The sequence below is a fragment of the Cnephaeus nilssonii genome (assembly GCF_951640355.1).
Source record: "Cnephaeus nilssonii genome assembly, chromosome: 5".
NCBI classification, from domain to species: Eukaryota; Metazoa; Chordata; class Mammalia; order Chiroptera; family Vespertilionidae; genus Cnephaeus; species Cnephaeus nilssonii.
In genome coordinates, this window is record NC_137076.1 from 49,371,394 (window position 1) to 49,389,196 (window position 17,803).

General features: G+C 42.9%; 3 pseudogenes across 3 annotated transcripts; 1 reads left to right on the forward strand and 2 right to left on the reverse strand.

The window, feature by feature from the left end:
- The first annotated feature begins 3,919 nt into the window (after positions 1-3,919).
- On the forward strand, positions 3,920-4,859 carry LOC307099043 (tripartite motif-containing protein 75-like; annotated as a pseudogene). The gene is made up of 2 exons: positions 3,920-4,359; positions 4,553-4,859. The product of its transcript is annotated as a tripartite motif-containing protein 75-like (transcript).
- A 6,920-nt stretch (positions 4,860-11,779) lies between these two features.
- LOC307099179 (tripartite motif-containing protein 60-like) lies at positions 11,780-13,161 on the reverse strand (annotated as a pseudogene). Its single transcript has one exon. The product of its transcript is annotated as a tripartite motif-containing protein 60-like (transcript).
- Positions 13,162-16,953: 3,792 nt separating this feature from the next.
- On the reverse strand, positions 16,954-17,255 carry LOC307099009 (small ubiquitin-related modifier 1-like; annotated as a pseudogene). Its single transcript has one exon. The product of its transcript is annotated as a small ubiquitin-related modifier 1-like (transcript).
- Positions 17,256-17,803: the final 548 nt, after the last annotated feature.

The window sequence follows — 17,803 nt, forward strand, 5'->3', positions numbered from 1 at the left end:
TGTGATTGTGAGATTTTTGGGAGAGATTAGTATTTGAATCTGTGGATGAGCAAAGCAAATAGCCCTCCCCAATGTGAGTGAGCATCAGCAAACCCACTCTGGCCCTGAAGAAAACAAACACCAGGTCAAGACTGAATTCACTCTCTGAATAAGCTAGCACACCCACCTCCTGTCCTGGGTGCTGCTGGTTCTCAGCCCCTCATCCCCCCACTGGAATCTGTACCATCTGCTCTCAGACTCTCAGGACTTCAACTACATCATCGTCTTTCCTGGGTCTCCTACTTGCAGACTGCAGACCATGGGACATCTCAGGCTCCATAACTTTTGAGCCAATGCTTTTTAAAAAATATATTTCTAGATACATACTATTGGTTCTTTCTCTGGTAAACATTTAATAATACATGGAGTTAAGCAATCAGTAAAATCCATAGTATAATAAACTTTACCCAAAATTTTACTATATTGCTTCAACACAAATATACAGAGAAAGTAAAAACAAACAAACAAACAAAAAAACACATGGAAGAAGGATGTGGGAATTAAAGTAGACTTAAAAGCTGTACTAATGTGTATAAATCAAATTTCATTTCATTTTAAAATATTTTATCACAATTCAGTTGGAAGTAGATATTTGAGGATTAAAAAAACCCTAATTGATAATTATGCTACAGTGAGATAATGAATGGCATTAGAGGTATGTAAAATGTCCTGAAGGGTAGTTCAGATAGTCCCAATATGCCAATGTTTCAGGTTAAACCAAAGGTCAGAGTACTTAGAAGGCAACCAATGAATGCATGACTGAATGGAACCACAAACCAATGTCTCTTTCTCACTTGCAATCTCTCTCTCTCTCTTTCTCCTACCCTATCCTCTCACTCTCTTATTCTAAAGAAAATAATTTTAAAATTTTAACATAGCAATATGTAAATAGTTTCTTTTGGAAATATATAGTGAAAAGTTTACAAGTAAAATTGTAGAGATTTCCTGAACAGAAATGGCAAAAGGTTGGTAGGACTATAGGTAGAAGTTGCAAAAAGTTAGTTATAGAATACAGGTTACATGAGTTCATGAGATTTTCTCCCCTATTCTGGATACCTAGAATATTCTGTAATTTACTTTTTAAAAAATGTACCATTTGAATTCTATTTAAGTGTTTCTAGGCTCTCTTCTAGCCAAGAAGGTTTCTCCTACTCCCTTCCTTAAGCTTCATCCATTTCCCTTCATCTCAGAGCTCACTGATCCACCTCAACTCCTTTCTTCCTCAGTTTTTCAATCTGGTCCTCTTTCCTCACTCCAAATCCAACATCTGCTTCCCTGTTCCCATATCCCATCCCCACCCAACAAATCTCCATTGAAATAAATTGAGATTGAGAAAAGACCAAGGCTGGCATTAAAGTTCTATCTCTTTGTAGGAATGTGGGCTGGATTTCAGGTCTGATCTCAGACTGCCTGTGTCATTGGGGATGGGTTTTTCTAATACATATATTATTGATTTCAAAGAGGAAGGGAGAGGGAGAGATAGAAACATCAATGATGAGAGAGAATCATTGATTGGCTGCCTCTTACACTACCCCTACTAGGGATCAAGCCCAAAACCTGGATATGTGTCCCTGGCCTGAATCAAACCTGGGACGCTTCAGTCCACAGACTGACACTCTAATCACTGGACCGAACCAGCTAATGCGGGGGGATGGGTTTTTTGATTCCTTGTTTATTCAGAGACACATGGAACAAGGAAAATAACATTCAGCTTCCAGCTCAGTTTGGTGTCGGCATATACAGCTATTAAGGTAAACCTTATGGAACATCTGGTTTTAAACAAATGAATTTGACACCAGACACTGAGACATTCTGGAAGAAAATTTCCACGGATAGCTTCAGACCAGCACTTCAGGGCACTTTGCACAGGCAGCTATTCGTAATCCCATAGGTATCAGTATTTTTAGCAAGCATTTTGATGACGTAGGGCAAGGCTAACTAAGGGACACCAGCAATAATGAAAGCATGTGTCTAAAATAACCTGAATCCAAGTAAAGATTGGCTTATGAGGTAAAGTCAAGGCCCTGCTAGAGTAGCCACCCAGAAAGCCAAGGGTGGGGAGCAATACCTCCATGGCTCTCAGTTTGGTCCCACCTCCTGCACCAGTATCATCCCGACTCCCAGCTTACCTGGAGCCTGCTCCTTTGAGTGAGAACCTGAAGTGTGTCTCCAAGAAGAGTCTCTGAAGCCAGTCTTCTACCAGATAAATGCTTAGTAATGTGATCCTGGCCTATATATATCACTAGGAGGGTGAATCTCTTTAAAACCTCACCCAGTAAGGCTCCTCCCCAGAGGTGGGAGTTGTGGGCAAGGGTGGAGATAAGAGGATCTTCAGAAACCTGGTTGATTGGATCTCCTCTTATTCCTGTAGGCTAGGGCATAATAACCTTGTTAATATGCATAATCTAATGTGCTCCTTTGTAATCATCCCTTGAATTTCTCAGCACCCTTTAATCCCATCTTTGCTGAGGAAGAAACTGAAATTAAAAGTAAAATCTTGCCCTGCCTGATTTGGCTCAGTGGATAGAGCACCAGCCTGCCGTGTGAATGGTCCCGGGTTGGATTCTGGTCAAGGGCACAAACCAGGGTTGTGGGCTTGATCCCCAGTGGGGGTTTGCAGAAGTCTACCAATCAATGATTCTCTCTCATCATTGATGTTTCTGCCTCTCTCCCTCTTCCTTCCTCTCTGAAATCAATAAAAATATGTTTTTAAAAAATAATAGTAAAAATAAAGTCTTTGCTTTCTTTCCAACTTGGGCCTGGCATAATGGCTCTAGCAAAAAACGGTGAAGAAAAGAAGTGCCTTTGTGCCATCCATGAGGTAGTGACCAGAGAACACACTATGAACATTCAGGAGCACATCTATGGAATGGGTTGCTCTGTCACTCAAAGACATCCAAAAACTTGCCCTGAAGGAGATGGGAACTCCAGATGTATGAATTTGAGAGGGTTAACTTGAAACAAAGGCAGGTGGAACATAGGTGGGGCAGATGTGGCATTTTGAGGTAGCCTAACCACAGGAAGCAACCAAGCAGAAATAATAAAATGTTTCTGGACTCCAAAGTGGAGTCATGGAAAACCAAAGGAGGGCCTACAGCAATAAGGTGTACTGACACTGAAACAGGAAGTTCAGCACAGAAACACAGAGAGGACACATAGAAACGGGAAAGTTCAGGACCTTTGATGGGCAAGAACAATTGAGGGAATCAATCAGGTGATGTCACAGACAGGCTTGTAGCAAATATATAGCCCTAGACTACAAGGCTTTAATGGGTAGCCCATTATAATCTCCCCTCACCCCACCTCATGAGGTCACATGCTTCAGGGATTATAAATCCAAGCAGAATACCTGCTCGGTGTGCACGTGCTTCCAGACCACCTGTGTGTACCCTTCTACCTAGACGTAAAGATATTTGCCTTGCTGCCTGGCCCCCGAGTATGTTTGTGTTCTACCAGGACCCCAGAATTTGGGGGCTCACCTTATTTCTTACAGGAGAGAGAAATCTGTGTTTGACTGGAGTGTGGTAGAGGGTGGAGCCACTTGAAATAAACCCAGGGATTTAAGGAAGGAATATCTTCTTTCACAAAGCAACTAATAATTTCAGGTAAGGACTGCTCTTCTGACCAAGAAAGCTGCTTAGTTGGCTTCATGTTCTATGAGATTTTAAATCTGGAGGAGCGGTGTCCAGCTGAGCTGTGACTGGCTGCAGGTTGGGGGAAGGAATTCTCTTGGCAGCTGGAATTAAAAGGTCTGGTGACTCACAGGACTCACGGGCCACCAGCAAAGTAAGGACTGAGATTTCCAGTGCATCCACTTCTCACTGCAGAGCTCAGCTTCCCGAAGAAACCCACCTCAGTGCTGTCCTTCCTTCAGGGCCCAATGGCAGTTGACGCAGTTCTGGCAAGACTCCCGGCAGAAATCAACTGTCCCATCTGCCTGGATGGCCTGCGAGACCCTGTCACCATCGAATGTGGGCACAACTTCTGTCGCTCCTGCATCCAGCAGTCCTGGGCTGATATGCAGCACAGGTTCCCTTGCTCTGTGTGCCGTCACCCATGCCAAGAGAGGTGCTTGAGGAGCAACACCCAGCTGGGAAGGATGGTTGACATGGCCAAGATTCTCCAGTCCACCAGGGGCAAGAAGAAGAGGCAGGAAGAGAGGCGCTTGTGTGAGCAGCACAACCAGGCCCTGACCCTCTTCTGTGAGGAGGACCTAGAGCTGTTGTGTCCCCTGTGCACTCAGCCCCCTGACCACCAGGGCCATCAGGTGAGGTCCAAGGGGGAGGCTGCCTCTCATCACAGGCAAAGGCTAATCCAGGGGTCCTCAAACTTTTTAAACAGGGGGCCAGTTCACTGTCCCTCAGACCATTGGAGGGCCGGACTATAGTTTAAAAAAAACTATGAACAAATTCCTATGCACACTGCACATATCTTATTTTGAAGTAAGAAAACAAAACGGCAAAAACACCCACATGTGGCCCGCGGGCTGTAGTTTGAGGATGCCTGGGCTAAGCAATTACATTGAGCCCCTGAGGAAGCAGGTGGCAAACATTTATAAATCAGTAAGTATTGAAAGCAAAAAACCCTTAGAACTGAGAGAGAAGGTGGAGACCCAAAGGCTGGAATTACTCTCTGAAGTTGATCACCTGCGACAGTTTTTAGAATGAGGTAAAGAAGCAGTTCTTTCAAGATTAGCAGATGCAGAAAAGGCTATTGAAAAGAAACTCAGCGCTAATATAACCGCATTTTCAAAGCACAATTCCACACTCAAAGGCCTGCTAAGTCAGGTGGTAGAGTGCAAGGTGCTGATGGAAGTGTAATGGCTGTTTCCATGACTTTCATTTCATGCTCCTTTTCCTCTAGCCTGAATGGGATTTCTGGAATGCCCACAAATACACTCTTTAATCTTTTCAGAATCCAACTCATCTTTCAAGATCCCAACCAAACAAAACTTATGTTCTCTATAAATCTTGTCTAGACCAGTGTTTTCTTTCTTTTTAAAAAAATATATTTTATTGATTTTTTACAGAGAGGAAGGAAGAGAGATAGAGAGTTAGAAACATCGATGAGAGAGAAACATTGATCAGCTGCCTCTTGCACACCCCCTACTGTGGATGTGCCCGCAACCAAGGTACATGCCCTTGACCGGAATCGAACCTGGGACCTTTCAGTCCGCAGGCTGACGCTCTATCCACTGAGCCAAACCGGTTTCGGATACTTTAAAATTTTTATGAAACATACTACCCTTAATATTTAGTTGGAATATTTCTTATGCTACCTTGTATTATGTTCCCTGACTACATTGAAGGGGTTGGGACCTACAATACAGTTTCTTCTCTCTGTCTCTCATTTGATGTTCAATAAATACATGATGTCTATTTCAAATACACTGTCCAATGGATCTGACAGGAAATATAGTAAATCCATACAAATAGCACCCCATCATTCTCTAATTCACCATCCGCAAGTGAATGGTGAAGGGAAGATGCCTCCTGAATACAAATAATTTCTTCAGTTTCACTATTTTGTCTCCATTTTTAAACATTTCATTGGGATGACATTAGTCTACATGAACATATAGGTTACATGTATGGATTACTCATTTACAAAATCTTTTTATAGAACCATGTGCCCACCATCCAAAGACAAATCTTCTCCTGTCATCTCATATAGGACCCCTTTCTTCCCCCATCTACCTCCCTCTGGCAACAACTATGCTGCTGTTTGTGTACATAAGTTTTAGTTTTATAGTCCGCATATGAGTTAAATCATATAGTTCTTAGCTTTCTCTGTTTGACTTATTTCAATTCACATAATGTTCTTAAGGTCTATCCATGTTATTGTAGATAACGCCATTTCATTGTTTCTTAGGACTGTGTAGTACTCTATTGTGTGTATATACCACATCTTCTTTATCCAATCATCTGTTGTAGGGCACTTTCGCTGTTTCCAACTCTTGGCCACCATGAATAATGCTGCAATGAATATAGGGGTGTAGAGAGTGCCTGGGAAGGCACATCAGCATTTTTAAAAAGCTCAGCTGAGTCCAGTGGCATTGGCAGAGCCATGTCCTGGAAACATACCATGCCAGAGGCAGGTATGTTGTCAGCCTGACCCTTAACTCAGGTGCCAGGGGCTGGGTTTCATTATTTAAGTTCAGCCAGGCACAATGAATGGACACAATTATCCGGGCTTAGCCAAGAGTGACAATTACAAAGAAGCCACAAGAAAGAAGAATTGCAGCTTTATCTTTAACCATGATTTCACATAATTTACTTTGTCTTAAACTCTAGTAAAACTTCCTAGAATCATACTGTATAAAATAAATGTGCTGCACTGGCTCTGGGTCACTGTCTCTCCATCAGAGGCCAGCTGTTCCACCTGGTCTCGGCTTTCCCTACTGTCTCTATCTCTGTCTCTTTCATTTTCTCAATTCCCCATCGCCCCTACTCAGGACTTGTGTCTGCTCTCTAGCCATGCTGTATGCAGTCCAAGAGAGAGAAATACTTATATAGGGGTGCATATACCTTGTATATAAATGATTTTGAGGGTTTTTTTTTTTTTTGGTATATACCCAGGAGTGGGATTGTTGGGTCATATGGTAGCTCTATTGTTTTATTTTTTGAGGAATCATCAGACTGCTTTTCATAGTGGTTGTACCAGTCTACATTTGCACCAGCAGTGAATGAGGGTTCCCTTTTTCCCACAACCTCTCCAACACTCGTTCTTGCTTGTCTTGTTGATAATGGCCACTCTAACTAGTGTAAGGTGGTATCTCATTGTAGTTTTAATTTGCATTTCCCTGATTGCCAGTAAAGTTGAACATTTTTTTCATATATCTATTTGCTATTTGTATGTCTTCTTGGGAGAGGTATATTTTCAGGTCCTCTACCCACTTTTTGATTGGATTGTTTATTTATTTGGTATTGAGTTTTTTTAGTTCTTTATATATTTTGGAAATGAATCTTTTGTCAAGAGCTACTGTTTGCAAATATCACCTCCCATCTAGTTGGCTACCTGTTTCTTTTGCTATGCAGAAACTCTTCAGTTTGATATAGTCCCATTCCTTTAGCTCCCTTGCCTTTGAGGTCAAGTCCATAAATATTCTCTACCACCCAGGACCATAAGTTTTGTACCGATATTTTTTTATGTGACCTATAGTTGTGGTTCCTATGTCTTTTTTTGATCCATTCTGAATTAATTTTTTGTACATGGGGACAAACTACAATCTAGTTTCATTCCTTTAAATGTGGCTTTCCCAGCACCACTTATTGAGGAGACTATCTTTACTCCAATGTGCATTTCTGGCTCCTTTGTCAAAAATTATCTGTGTATATATGTGTGGTTTTATAGCTGGGCTCTCTGTTCTGTTCCATTGATCTGTGTGTCTGTTTCTCTGACAGTACCATGCTGTTTTGATTATCATAGCTCTGTAGTATATTTTGAAGAATTCTGTAGTAGCTTAGCATCAACCAAGAAGCATTTATTGCATGCATTTTTCTAAGTCTCTCATTTTACTTAGATATTCATTTTATTTCCATACACGGTCAGTTCATGGATCCCACCCTTAAAAATCAAGTGTTCTTTAAATATATGAGTCTCAAATCTACTTCCAGGTAAAAAAAGAGGAATTTTTATTGTTCTTAGAAATTAGTGACCCAGTGTACGGATTCGTGCACTTCGAAAGGAAATTATTAGAAGGTGGCTGGCAAGGTGGGACTGGACTAGCCGGGCTGATAAGCCCTGCAGCCAGCCTATCAAGGTCCCTCCCCAGTGTCTGTAGAGTGAGCACAGTCCCTCCAGCAGGTGGGGTCCCCCAGCCTGGCTTGCAGGGATCAGATGGGGTCCCTCAGCCTGGCCTGTGGGGATTGGCCGAAACTGGCTCTCTGACATCCCCTGAGGGGACCCAATGTGTGAGAGGGCACTCTGCAAAGTTTCTGTTATACAGGTTTGGAACATAAATCCAAGTGTGCAATAAGCCAGATTCAGGGCTAACAGTGTCCCAGCAACAACATAGCCCACAGCCAAAGTTGGAATCACGTGGCTCCGGACTTTCTGGTTTTGGGGTGCATCATCGGAAAACCACCGCTGACAAGTCACTGCAACTTGGAAGCTCCTGCGTTGAGTGTCTGCCCCCCTGATGGTCAGTGTGTGTCATAGCGACCAGTCGGACAATAGGTGGGACACTTAGTATATTAGCCTTTTATATATATACTAGTAGCTCTGCACACAAATCCGTGCGCCAGTAGCTCTCTGCAGGGCCTATCCGCTCTGCGCCTGCTGCCCAGAGGCTCTTGTGGCCTAGAGGCCCATTTGCGGCCAAAGCAGAATGATTGCCTTGTTGCCACGGTGACAATGCAAGCATTCTGCCAAGCTGCTCATGCTGCCTGCTCTCAGCAGCCGCCCCCCTGGGACTGGGGGACTCCGAGAGGGCTGAGAGGACTGGGCGCCGCCATCTGCACTTGCAGGGCTGGAACTGTTTCATGTCTTGCCTGATGGACCTCATTCATTGCTAAGGGCCCAGTAATATATCTATTAATTTATTAATCCAAATTAGTGCTTTAATGTAACTCTCAACTTTTCATTTTTCAAGGTCACTAATTTTATTTTGTGCCAGTAAGGGAATTCAGTTAGTTATAGACACAAATATGTTTCCCCTAAAAATGTAATATACTTAAGATATAAATTTTGCAATGATGCTATCACTCCGTACCCTGTAAAAGAGGGCACTGTATTCTAGTATTCTGCTTTTTATCCATCTAAGAAAGATGACTCAAAAGTCCTTTCATTCCTAACATGCCTGCCTAAATTCAAAACATCCCATTGTTTTTCCAAAGTCAGTTTTCTGGTGATGATGGTCACAGGTCTGTCCATGGGACACTGGCTGCTGGCCTGCCCATTGCAGCCGAGCCAGGTCCACAGCCCTTCAGAGCCAAGATAGAGGACCCGCAAGGAGGGGAGATTTGCCTCATGCGCCCCTGCAGGATAGAGTGGAGCCCAGCAGCATGGTGCCCAGGATGCACAAGAAGCCAGGGCTATCAGACCAGGCGCACTTCAGGGCAAGTTCTCAGTTCCCAGGGCAGATGTGCTCCTGGGCTGGGCACTTGCCTGGGACCAGGAGCCTGCGAGCCCCAAGTGACCCGGGAAAATAAGGCCAAATCCAGCTTGTCATGGACCCCATCCCACCCTGATGCCTCCTCTTACATCCCAGCGTACTGGGCTAGCCTCGCTCAGGAAGCACTGCCTCCTGCCCTGGCATCTATAGGGGAGGGTGGCTCCCCCGCCCCCCTCCGCAGTTTCTGCCCAACGCATTCTGGACCAGCCATCCCCCAACTCTCCTCCCTCCTCCACTTTTGAGCACTCAGATCCTCCAGCCTGCCCCCCTCCACCATTTCCGGACCCTCGATACCAAAGCCCCAGCCAGCTTGACCTCTCCACCTGTTCCCAGGGCCCCATTCATCCCGTTGTATTTAGACATTAGTCTCAATGATTCGTTTTCTAATGGATCACCAACATTTCAAAATAATAGAGCTTTACCTTGCTACCAAATAACGAATGTTTTAAGGCTTATTTTACTTAAATGAAATATCTGCTATAGGATTAAGTCAAACTATTGTAGATGCCCATGTTAATCTATTTACAAGTTTTAAGAACTTTTCATTCTAGCACCCACCAGTAAGGTACATTTCACTGATGTCTAGTTGGATTCAGGAATTGTGGCAAACAGTAGCTTTTTACCTCCCAACACATGCATTCTCCTTCACCCCTTGCAGAGAAGTAGGGCCTTGCAATGGCTTTTAGAAAATGGAAAAAGAGAAAAGAGTGTGTCTCTTCCTAGTGTTGGCCTTCAGTTCTCACGGTGGCCCTTCAGTGCTCCCTCTTTCCCTAGTTGTAGTGACCCGTGCTGTGACAACACATGACTGAGGGTGTTAGATCCCTGGTGGGTAATGGAGCAGCGCCCTGCTGGCCTCCATTACACTTTACAAGAATAAGCACCTGAGATCACCACAGCATAGCAGGGCGACTCTGATCAAGGCAGTGGTCCCTTATACCTCAATAAAAGCCCTGCTGAGCATCTTTTCAAGATATGGAGATAGACAAACAGTACAAAGATATGCAAACTACAACTTTATTTCCAAACATTGTAAACAATACACATACAGGCATACAAACAGAAGCATGCTCTCAAAGGTGGGCAATTTCACATAAGGTCAAAAGCAACTGTGTGCTGCCAAAACCGGTTTGGCTCAGTGGATAGAGTGTTGGCCTGCGGACTGAAAGGTCCCGGGTTCGATTCTGGTCAAGGGCATGTACCTTGGTTGCGGGCACATCCCCAGTGGGGGGTGTGCAGGAGGCATCTGATCGATGTTTCTAACTCTCTATCCCTCTCTGTAAAAAATCAATAAAAATATATATAAAAAAAAAGCAACTGTGTGACCTTTGGAGGTCATACAGGGATTGTCAAAGGCAGGTTTATAGCCTTGGCCAGGTGGCTCAGTTTGTTGGAATGTGGTCTCTTACACCAAAAAGGTCGCAGATTTGGAATGCCATTCAGGGCACATAGTTTTCAGGTTCAATCTAGACAGGGCAAGTACAGGAAGGTACTGATTAGTCCTTCTCTTTCACATAGATGTTTTTTTCTCTCTCTCTTCCTCTTCCTCTCTCTCTATATCAACAAACATATCATCAGGTGAGGATTTAAAACAGAAGTATGCAGTATTTACAGTGGGTAATATGCAAAAGTTTATTCTTATATTATTTGTTATTCATTACTGTACATGTTTGTATCACTACTCTCAACCAGCTTTTGCTCAGCCCTGTACATGAAAATTTTATGAGACAAATAAAAGACAATTAGAATTCCAAGAAAATTATATGGAAAATAATAAAAAGTAAATAACGTGTTTCTTTAAAAAAATAAAATAAAACTTATTGGTTTCAGAAAAGAGGGAAAGAGAAACATCAATCATGAAAATTATCCATTGGCTGCCTCCTGCATGCTCCCTACTGGGAATTCAGCCAGCAACCAGGGCATGTGCCTTGACCAGAAATCAAACCGTGATTCCTGGTTCATAGGTCTGTGCTCAACCACTGAGACACCACTGCTGGGCTAGAATGTGTTTCTTACCAAAACTTCTTAGATCAGTTAAAACTACAACACAGCCTCCCTAGAACTCAGCAAATGTGGAGCAAACTCCAAGGACACCCTCTAGGGAGCCAGGATGTGTTACAACCCAACGTCAGAGGAGGAAGCCTGTGGGGACTTCATATCTGGACAATCCTGCTCACAATGTCAATGGTCGTGCTCAGCTTGCAGTCAGGGTAGAGCGATCCAAAATTGGTTTCAGATGTTCCCTGATGACTCACCACAAACCAGGAGAGTACAAAAAAGTTTATTACTCACAGGATGAGGTTTTGGGACAGAAGGGTGGATATTGGAGTAGGTCCCAAATGACTGAGAGCCCAGGGAAAAGGGACTAGCTAGCAGTGTTCATGGCTAGTGGGTGTTATTGGTGGAAGCTTGCATGAAACTTCCCCTCTGCACCCGACTTTCTCATCAGCACTTGGACTTTCTCATAAACTTTCCTAGGTTTAAGGTCAGGGAGGAGAAGGGTGCATCCTAAAATCTTTCCACATTCAAACCTCAAAACTGGAATCAGGATCTTTATTATAAGTATTCCTTTATATAACAAGGGAAGAAAATAAGCACATACAAAATTTCTTCCAAATTTTTTTATCACTATACTCTGATGATATTGATTAGAAGATATTCTGAAGAAGATGCAATGGAGAAATAAGGCATAAGTTTTCCTGTAAATATACCAGTGATTCCATACAAGAATGACCACTTTTGCAAATTATAAAATGAAACCTCTCCCAACTCATAGTCCATAAAAACGCCAAACTTTTTTGGACAGTAGGGGAAGTGCTAAATGTATGAGTCCAGCATCCATTGCTTGAGGAAGGTGATATGAGAGTATTTCTGGGGAAAGATTCTTTTTTTTCTTTTTTGGGGAAAGGTTCTTTAAGCACACCTAAGAACCATGCCCCTGAGCCTCCTATTTCCACCTGCCAAAAATGCCTGCCAGCATCAAAACCCTCACAACTCAGGACAGCTGGGTAAGAAGTGCGTGCCTGGGAATGATGAAGATCAAATGATGTCCTAGAGACCTCACTTTCTCTATCTCTTGAGATAACGAGACTTGGATGGGCAGTTTCAGGATCCAGTGTCAAATCTACCTGATACAAGCAGATCATTTTATGCAGGCCCAAATGATGTGGGAGGAGAAAGAAACTCTCCTTCTTTAATTCACATGCAAAGAATACTGGAGGCTCTAAGTTCTCATACCTGTTGTGGATACTTTCAATACCTATAAGTAAATCCAGGTCTGTCTGCGAACACTTCTCTTCTATTTCACTTAACAGATTGCTTAGCCTGAACATGTGGTTTGAAATGTGCCTTTCATTTTCAATTAGTTTTTCTTCAGCATCATTCTGTTTTATAAGCAGATCAATATCAATCTCATCTTGCTCTATTTCCAAGGAATACTTAAATTGTTTACATTCACAATACAATTCCTTCCTCCACTTTTCCCTCTATCCCTTCACTTCCCAAGTATTTAAAACTTGGTGTGTATATACCATTTCAGCATTTTCAAGGTTATTGGTGAGGGCCCCAATGTGCCTTTTGAGCATCCTCCTGTGACTAGCTGCAGCTTCCTCAATGGGGATCAGGGGCTGATCCTGGTGGTGGGACGAGACCCTGCACTGGGCACACAGCAGCTCCAGGTCCTTCTCACAGAAGAGGGTCAGAGGCTCATGGAGCTTCCCACACAGGGGTATTTCTTCCTGCAGTTTCCTCTGGCTCCCTGAGGTGGGGATCTGCTGAACAATCTCAGTCATGTAGCATAATTGGGTGTTCCTCTTCAAGCTTCTGTCAGGGCAGTGGTGGAGGCAGACAGGACAGGGAAATGTGCTTTGTAGACCTTCCCAGCGCTGGTGGGTTTAGGAGGAACAGAAGTTGTGTCCACAGGCAATTGTCACTGGGTCTCTCAGGTGATCCAGGCAGATGGGACAGCTGGCCTCTGCGTGGAGCTTGGCCAGGGAAGCTGCAAAGGACATTGTGCAGTGAGGTGTCTATCAGAAGAGACTCTCTTCAGTCCGTGTGATCCTGCAGGAGTGAGGAAATGTGAGAAGCTGAGGTTGCTCAGGCCTCCTCCTCTGTGAAAGTAACTAGGAACTTCTAAACAGAGTTCCAGTGGACAGTTGACATCCAGACTTCCTGTCACCTTCTCCTGTATCTAATGTCAGGCTCCCCAAGTGAAGATCGGCTGTATAATCTGGTAAAAAAAACAAGCAACATGCAAATCATAAGTGGTTTCTGTGGACAAAAAGATATCACCATTAAAAGTTCTATCAGCATTATCCCTTCCCTCCCTGTATGAACAGCATGTCATGTAGTCCAAATCAGTTATCTATATTAATAATCTATACTAATAAAAGGGTAAAATGCAAATTAACTGTGACTCCATGACAAAGATGGTGGCACCACCTAGCTCCGTTGACTAATGAGTTTGGTGACCACTGGTCTAAGGCATATACCCGGGTTGGGGACTCCATCCCCAGTGTTGGGCTTGTAGGAGGCAGCTAATAAATGATTCTCTCTCATCATTGATGTTTATATCTCTCTCTCTTCTTCTCTGTGAAATCAGTTGATTTCGAAGAGAAAAAGAGAAGAAGAGAGAGAGATAGAAATATATATATATATATATATATATATATATATATATATATATATACAATAAATAAAACCAGAGGTTCCAAGAGGTTTACCTATGTTGATGTGTATGCTGACACCAAACTGAAAGGGAAGCTGAGAGCTATTTTCTTGGTTGCATCTGTCTCTGGAGGAAGAGATGATCAAAAATTCCACCCCCAGTGACTCAGGCTGACTGAGATCAAACCTGAAATCCAGCCCACATAACCTACAAGCAGATGGAACTTTAATGCCAGCCTTGGTCTTTTCTTAATCTCTTTATGGGAGATTTGTTGGGTGGGGATGGGATGTGGGAACAGGGAAGCAGATGATAGATTTGGAGGGGAGAAAGGGCACCAGTTTGAAACAACTGTGGGGGAGAAAGGAGTTGAAGTGGAACTGAGAGCTCTGAGATGAAGGGATATGGATGAAGCTAAGGAGGGGAGTAAAAGAAACCTTCTTTGCTAGAAGAGAGCAGAGAAACACAGAAATGGAATTCAAATGGTTAGGTTTTTAAAAAGTAAATTATAGAGTATTCTAGGTATTCAGAATAGGAGAGAATATCTTATGAACTCATTATGAAGAACCCATATTCATAATTGAAACTTTGTATCCTTGAGTGGAGGCCTGGGCCAGCCAGGGTGACTAACCATTCTGCAACTTCCCCCTATAATTGAACCAACATTTTGCCATTTCTGGGCAGGAAGTCTCTATGAGTTTACTTGTAAACTTTTCATTATATATTTCTAAAAGAGACTCTTAGAAATTATTTTCATTTTTTAACTTATTTTCTTATAAAATGTGAGAGGATGGGGCAAGGCAGAGAGAGAAAGAGAGAGAGATTAGGAATGAGAAAGACATTGATTTGTGGTTCCATTCAGTCATGCATTTATTGGTTGCTTTTTGTAAGTGCTCTGATCTTGGATTTAATCTGAAAACTTGGCATATTGGGACTAACTAAACTAACTAGCCAGGGCAATTTACACAGTGCTAATGCCATTCATTACCACAATGTAACATAGTTATCAGCAAGGTTTTTTTAATCCTCAAATATACAACTTCCAACGGAATTTTGATCAAATATTTCTAAGTGAAATGAAATTAGACGTATACAGTACATACATAATAACTGACTTCTATGGCTTTTAGTTAACTACACTGTGGTGTACTTGAAGGCCTGAGTCAGAAGAGACGGTACAGATTCCAGTGTGGGTCTGAGAACCAGGTGCACCCAGGACAGGTGGTGGATGTGCTGGTGTATTGAGTATAGCAGAGAGTGAATTCAGCCTTCCCAGGTGCTTGTTCTCTTCAGGTCCTCAGTGGAGTGGATGTTGCCCACTGACACGTGGAGGGCTGTCTGCTTTGCTCATCCACAGATTCAAATACTAATCTCTCCCAGAAATCTCCACAGTCACAGTCACTCCCAGAATTAGTGTGTCAGCTGCTACCTGGCTATCCAGTGGCCCAATCAAGTTGACTGGTTAAATTGACAAATGATTCAACAGAGTTTTCTCAATCCCATATATTGTCTGTAAATAGGTGGTTTGGAACTCTGATGAGATTTACATTATTTTATCTGGCAAAACTTCCTCACAAATAATGGTATGGTATACCCCCCCAACAGTTGTATGATAGCTACTAATATATATACTAGTAGCCCCGAGCATGAACCTGTGGGCCAGTAGCTCTCTTCTGGGCCTGGCTGCTCCGTGCCTGCTGACAGAGGCTCTCCAATTCCCAAGTGTTTCACACCCCTGGCCTTCCCAGAGTACTATCTGCAGCTGGGCACAGAATGCTTGTCTCATCACCAAGGCGATGAAGCAAGCATCCCACCAGGCTGCTCACGCTGCCTGCTCTCAGTGGCCACCCTCCCAGGAATGCAGGACTCCAGAGGGGCTGAGAGAACTGGGTGCTGCCATCTTGTGGCTATGTGTGCCGCCATCTTTGGGATGGGGTGAGGGTTAATTTGCATATTATCTTTTTATTAGATACTATAGTGTGTGTGTGTATATATATATTTGTTTGTTTGATTTTTTTGAAGAGGGAGAGAGAGAGAGAGTGCCAGAAAAACATCAATGTGAGAGAGATACCTGAATTACTTGCTGTCTTACATGACACAACCCCAGATGGAACTCGTGACCTTCTGGTGCATGGGACAGCACTCCCAACCAACTGAGCCACATAGGCCGCTGTTTGTAAAATATATAATTTTTTCTTTTTATTAATTGGCTTTTAGTGTAATGGAATGGGAGGGGGGAGAAATAGAGAGAGGGAGAGATCAATTTGTTTCACTTGATTGTGCATTCATAAATTGATTATTGCATGGGCACTGGGCATGAACTGAACATGAAACGTTGACACATCTGTATCATGCTCCAGCCAACTGAGCTACGTGGCCAAGATCACTTTTTTTCCCCAAAACATTTTGTTTACTTTAATGAAGCTGATATACAAAGTCATAACCCAGGCTAAAATGTACAAATAAAATAAAAAAGAGCAGTGTTCTGTTGCACACACATCTGCATGAATAACTTTATTAAATGCTGATGAAAATTAAAAGTTTTCTGGGATCTTCTGACAAGCTTTTCCTTTAGTATTGAAATGCTTTGTCTTCAGTGAAGCCATCTTTGGTGTTAGTCTTTACTTTCACCTTATCTGTCATCTTGACTCCAACCTGATATTCTCTTCTCTTGGTCAGACCTTCAGATGTTAAGAGTAGCTTCAAGATGATGAAAGGTCATTATTGCACAGTTCAGTTGATTGAAAAACTCCCACCTCCCTCTAAAAGCCATAGTCAGGATGAGGCAATCACATGCTAGGACTTCTGGGCCAATTAGAAGTATTATGATCACTTGCATTGGTCCACCTCATTTATCACAAGCTTCAAAATGCACAGTCCTGAAAAGAGTGGCCTCCCTGTGCACAGGTAATATTTCAAAAGGAGAGGGCAATGTGAAGGAGGCTGAGGATTGATCACCCTAACTCAGCACAATGAAAACAAACAATAATGAATACTGGGCAGTAGAATTCAAATTACCAGAGGTTTTAAAGAGTCTGGAGGGAGTGTCACTTTTGCTTTTCATCTGGAACACCACATTACAAAATAACTATTTTTAACAATAAGAAAGGATTGAGGGAAAAGAAAAGAAAAAGAAAATCTAAACCATTAAATGACCCCCTGTTGTTCCTGATAAACTTCACTCACATCTTCCTCCTCCATTTCCAGTTCTCTTGGAGTGTGATTATTAGCTATTCTCTGACCCTCCAAGAGAAACCTGAGTGAGTTCATTGGAACTCCCATCTTAGACAGCATGATTGTTTGGGTTTCTTGAGGTGTTTTGTCATTTTCACTTTGAAGTGAATCTCACTGCTGCCCTGTCCAATGACATTGAGTTGAATGTTCCTCCTTCCTCTTATTCCCCAGATCTCCTGTTGAGGGTTTTGCCTGCTGGTCACCCATGTGCATGGTGCACAGAGGCAGCGTAGTCAGGACCTTGCTCCTGGGTTTACAAATCCTTCTCTCTTCCCCACAGCACAAGATCTCCTTTGTTGGGATGGTTGAGGCTAATGATAAATTTGCCTAGATTATCTAATTCCTTTAAAATTGAAAAATAGACTTTACTTCTAACTCCTCCTTAAACATCTATAAGAATAAAAGGATGATATGCTAATTAGACCGGACTTCTTCTGGAAGTTTTTCCTGAGAAAGGAGAGGCCAGAGGGAAGCCAGCCCAGGGACCGGGTGCCTGCTGGCAGCCAGAGAAGAGAAGCCTAGGTCCCAGGTGCTAGAGGGAAGCTGGTGCTGGCAGCCAGGGGAAGGAAGGCCTACTCTTGTACTAATTTTGCGCATCAGGCCTCTTGTTGTCATGATAAATGATTTGGTCTACCTGACATATTGTTCATATAGGGAAGGAAGGGTTACTGCTGATTGAACTTTTAAATGCTGATATCTTTTTATCCACAGAAACCACTTATGACTTGCATGTTAATGGTTTTTTTGTCAGTGTC